Source organism: Rhinopithecus bieti, unplaced genomic scaffold, assembly GCF_001698545.2.
Source record: "Rhinopithecus bieti isolate Rb0 unplaced genomic scaffold, ASM169854v2 scaffold_13400, whole genome shotgun sequence".
Taxonomy (NCBI): domain Eukaryota; kingdom Metazoa; phylum Chordata; class Mammalia; order Primates; family Cercopithecidae; genus Rhinopithecus; species Rhinopithecus bieti.
In genome coordinates this window covers 741410-746374 of record NW_016807991.1, presented here as the reverse complement: position 1 = coordinate 746374, position 4965 = coordinate 741410, and the positions used below count along the sequence as shown (strand labels likewise).

General features: G+C 52.5%; 1 long non-coding RNA gene across 1 annotated transcript in view; it reads left to right on the top strand.

Annotated features, from left to right (window-relative positions):
• Positions 1-505: 505 nt before the first annotated feature.
• Positions 506-4965, top strand: part of LOC108537439 (uncharacterized) — a 193549-nt gene continuing 189089 nt past the window's right edge. The window contains exon 1 of the long non-coding RNA XR_001887813.1: positions 506-1149. This is a non-coding gene — a long non-coding RNA (uncharacterized LOC108537439). The remainder of the gene's footprint in view (positions 1150-4965) is intronic.

Genomic DNA, 4965 nt, shown 5'->3' with positions numbered 1-4965 from the left:
CACGGAGAAGACCGTGTAAAAGGTGGAGGATGAAGGTAAGGCAGCTGCAAGCCAAGGAACACCTAAGACAGCCAGTGACAACCAGGTCTCAGAGAGGCACGGGGCAGATTCTCCCTCACGGCCCCTAGAAGCAAGCAACCCTGCTGACCCCTTGATTTCGGACCTCTCGTCTCCAGAACTGGGGCCCAACTGGGATAGCCTGACTCTAGGGCTACCAAGGTTTGCCATCCTGGGCGGCATGCAGGGCTGGTGTGACCCACCTTATGCACAAAGGCCAGAATAGACCTAGCGGCATTGACAATAGGACCGGAATGTCAGCTTTGTCTGTGAAGGAAGGGTGCAAGGGAGGACAGCTGTGGTGGGCAAACCCCAACCGTTTCCATTCTTGTTTAACTTTTGTCCTGACTACGACAGGACTACGTAGCGGAACTACGACTCCCAGGAAGCCGTTCGGCCTCCCCCGCCCCCTCCCTACGCACCCCGCTCCGCCCCGCCCCGTCGCGGGTCCGCCTGGTATATAAGGGCCGAATGGCCCGGCCGGCTACAGAGCGCGCAGCCGGCGCGGGTGCGCGGTGCGGAGCGGGTAGCCGGAGGACCGGGCCACCGAGGCTGGCATTTCTTGTTCTGCGCTTCTGCCCAAGGACCCTATGCTAGGCAGGCGCCCACCGTAAGCCTCCCAGGCCTTGTGAACCTGCAAACCAGGTCCGAGAGACGATCCGCCTTCGGCGCTTTCCGGCTTGGCAGAGGGGTTTTCCTGGCGGGGATCTTTGGTTTGCGCTGGCGATGCGTGGGGAAGAAAGGCGAGGAGCGGCGTCCAGGCTGGGTGCTGTCCCAGCGCGAGGAGGCGGGATGCGCTCGCGGGGTCCGCGGGGCATCTGGTCCCCGCCGGCGTCGCGCGCCCACCCTTGGGGAAGAGAATGCGGCCGCTTGGGGACCCCCGCCCCCGACCTCCTCCAGTCTGGAGCGCAGAGGACAGGGTCAGGACCAGGCGCTTTGGCCTTGGATGGAAAGTGGGGAATTGGGTGGGGGGCTGCGGATCCCTTAACGTGGATTACTTGGTGTGTATCAGCTGGGCTCAGAAGACCCAGGACCTCCTCTCCGTCCGTGGATTGATTGGTTCTACTTAACAGCTGGGTCGCCAAGTTGGAGGTAAGTTTCCCTGCGGTTCGGGGAAGGGATCTGATTTACTTTCTTTTCTTTCTTTTTTTCCTCCGCGTCGTTTTCCGAAGGTCCCGAGATTCTGGGTTGAAATTTTTGTTCTTGCAATTGACATCTTCTTGGAGGTCATTTTAGTCATCCCCCTGCCTCCAAGCGGAGCTGATTTGCCTGGGACACGGTGGTCAGCGACCACCCCATCCTGGGCGTTCTCGGCCGTCGTCCTTCTGCCTCTAGCGCTGCCGAGCCTTGGCTGCCTGGAGGGACCGAACCTCAGCTGGGGTAGACGCCCGCGCGTCCTCGGCGAACCCGCTCGGCCCCTTGTACTTGCCTTAAAGCCTGGGCACCCTCCGGGCTCCGTTACTTCGGGAGCGGTGCCGCCTCCGTGAGCTCCTGGCGTCCGCCCACTGGCGACCTGGGACGCTGCTGGGGCGCAGCGCTTGGAGAACGCGACGCGGCCAAGCCCCTCTCACCGTTGGGGTTGGGGGGGGGGGTGAGCGGGGCATTTGGCGAGCAGCTTTCGGGCGAGGACTGGGCCACCCGTCAGGCGGACGCGGGGATGCATTTGGCCAGGGTGTGAACGGGCTTTCTGAATAAGTGGGAGGTGGCAGGAATTCAGTCCAGTGAGCCCACTCGCCACCTCCCCTTTCTGGCGCAACTTGCTAGTGGAAGTGGTTTCTTGGCCAGTGTGGGGAGAGGGCTTACGTCTTGAGTCCGGAACGGAAAGCACACCGCTTCTGTATCCATAGCTTCCTCCTGCCCTTATTCTTTTGTGTCTGCCCTGTTTGGGGGCAGTGCGGTGCCTGTCACTGAGTGGGCACTGAATAGATGTTTGTTGAATGAATGAATGAGCGACTCCGCCCTTGGCGTGCAGATTAACCAGGGTCCTCCTTTTCCTTCTCCCTCCTTGGTACTTGTCCTCACCTCCAGGAGCTATCCAGGGTTCCTGAGGATGCTTTCCCAGAGGTGGGATTCCCTCCTCCGCCCCTCAACCCTCTCCTGTAGCCTGTAGGTTCTCATTTAGAACCTGTGGGTGATCCATTTCCCAGCCAGTCCCTTCTGCATAGAAATCTAGACGCTGTCAGGGATCACTCTTGGTCAGCGCTCAGGGTCCCAGTGTCTCCAGTGAGCACTGCTCCAGGAGCAAGAGAAGGTAAAGCAGCACTGGAAGAAGAAAAGGCAGTGCATAGTGGCACGACCTCCTACCCGGGGAGCTGGGGCCCTCAGTGCCCCTGGCCCCATGCAGGTCCTGGAACTGCCCAGGTTGACGCAGCACCTTCCCTGCGGCCCTTCCCCACCCTCTGCTCCCACCCCAGTTCTGTGCTCAGACTGACCAGGGAGAGGAAAAGTTGAAACCTTCAGGCAAACTGATAATCAACCCCACCACCCCTCCTCCCTGTCTGATTTTAAAAAGTAATCTATGCTCTTTCTCTTTCTTTTATAGAAAACTACACAAAAGTGCCCAAAGCAGGAAAAACATCTAATTCACACTGTAATGCTGGCAATTTGATCTGTTTCCTCACTGGTGAAATCCTGCAAAATATACAACTTTTTCTCCTCCTCTTTTTTTGTGTAATTTTATTTGAACATTTCCCCCATGTCATGACGGCATGGTAACTGTATTCTGCTGCAGGCATTGACTCATACTTTGCTTGACAAATTCCCTATTGTTGGACACTAAGTTGTTTCCAAATTTTTACCCTTAAAAGTAATACAGTGAGCATTTTTTGTACATAAAGATTTGTCCACATTTCGTATTATTTTCTTTGGAAAATTCCCAGAAATTGCTATATTTGCTTTAAGCTAGAGTTATGTCTAAAGCAAAGGAATAACTCTGTTTCTGGACATTGTTGAGATGGGCTTGGATGAAAAGATGCCACTTACCCATCAGATAATACGGCATCTTGGAGCAGGGACGCAGAAGCGGCACAGAGTGACTGGCTGCTGAGCAAATGTTTTGTTTTGTTTCTTTTTGTATCAAAGAATTGATCAGCATTGGTATGAGAATAACTTAAAATTTGCCGTCGGGATTATGATGTACATTTTTTTAAGCAATACCATAAAGTAAGATATATCAGGCAGCTAGATTTAACATGCTGTCTTTTTTAAAAAATTAACTTTTGATTCTGACATAAATCTAGATTTGCAGGAGTTACAAAAATAATGCCAAAGGCTCCACTATATCCTTTACCCCGCTTCCCCAAATGCTAACGTCTGATATATCCATGGTGCAATGATCAGACCTGGGACACTGACATTGACACACACTTTTAACTAATCTACAGGCCTTATTCAGATTTCTCCATTTGTCCCACTCATGTCTTTTTTCTGGTCCAGGATCCAATTTGGGATCCTATAATGGGACCTTGTAAAAAGCGGGAACCTAGAGTGGGACAGAAGACAGGCTTTGTTCAGGAGGAGGTTTGAAATTGGGGCGTCATTTCCATTTTCCTCCCCAAGTGAATTTGCCCTTCCTCTACTGACGGTAGCAGAGCTGTATCAGGCTTCCAGGGCCTATGGGAGCCTGCCCATAAGTGGGGAAAGCATCTCTGTGTACCCCCTCCCTCCTTTCCTCTCCCCAAACCTACAGCGGGAATGTGTGTGTCATTGAGTGAAATTGGGTTATTACCCAGTCTGCCCTGACACGTCTTCTGGGGGGTAGACAGTTGCCATCCGGTGTGCGTGAGAGCAAGCTGCTGAGCCGCTGAATCCGTAGTTGACAAGTACACCGTGCAATGCCTGTGTGGGTGACTCATGCCGGCTGCAGTAGCAGGTGTGTCGGGAGCTAAACGTGCAGACCCAGCAGGTACAGCATTTCCTGATTATCTGAACAGATTGGAAGGAACACGTATTTCTGCTCTGAACTCAGAACAGATTTAGGGTATTGTTAGGCAATTTTGGGCTAGGAAGTGATTCTCCTTTTCTTTAAGGGACTTTCTTCCAGGAGAAGATTTGGGGTGAGGAGAGCTAGCCCAAAGGGATTTTTGGAGGTGGCTGATATGGATGGAGGCTAGCCCAGGTTCTTTGTGTAAGAGTCCACTTGTGTGAATTTGAAGAAACCCAGGAAAGGGTCTCTTCTCCTGTCCTTACAATAAAGCCACCGAATGGTCAGCCAGGAACGCATGCGTGAATTGAGGCTGTCTGCTTTGAGTATCACTGTCTGTTTTCTGACTTGGAATGGTTGCCTGCAGTTGAGCGAAGGTGATGTTTGTTTGGGATAAGGAAGTTTTGCTGTTACTTAAATCTCAACAAAACATTTCTGTTTTCTAGACAGAGTTTCTGTGTTGATGTTAGGGTCTGGTTGCCGAGACTTGATTTTTCTTTTCCTTTTTGAAATACTCCCAGCCTTCCTACCGTAGCTTGTAAACTGAAGGATATCCATGTCTTTCTCTCTCCTTGTGAACTGGTACAGACGTTTTCTGTAACTAGCCAGCTCCAATGAGGATCATAACAAGAAGGCTTGCGGGGAGAGGGGTTGCGGGTGTTGTGACTAAACAGTTCTGGAAGGCACCTCTGTCTACACCTGCCTGTCCCTGTCCTCAGCGTCTCCTGGTAGGTCCTCCCTATTCAGACGCTGCAGCTTTTCTAGAATCTACTCCAGTGCAGTACAGACTGTTCATGTTGAGATTGCCCCACCTGTCCCCTGGTGTTCAAATTGTGGTTTGAATAAGAATGAATTGAGGCCGGGCACGGTGGCTCAAGCCTGTAATCCCAGCACTTTGGGAGGCCGAGATGGGTGGATCACGAGGTCAGGAGATCAAGACCATCCTGGCTAACACGGTGAAACCCCGTCTCTACTAAAAAATACAA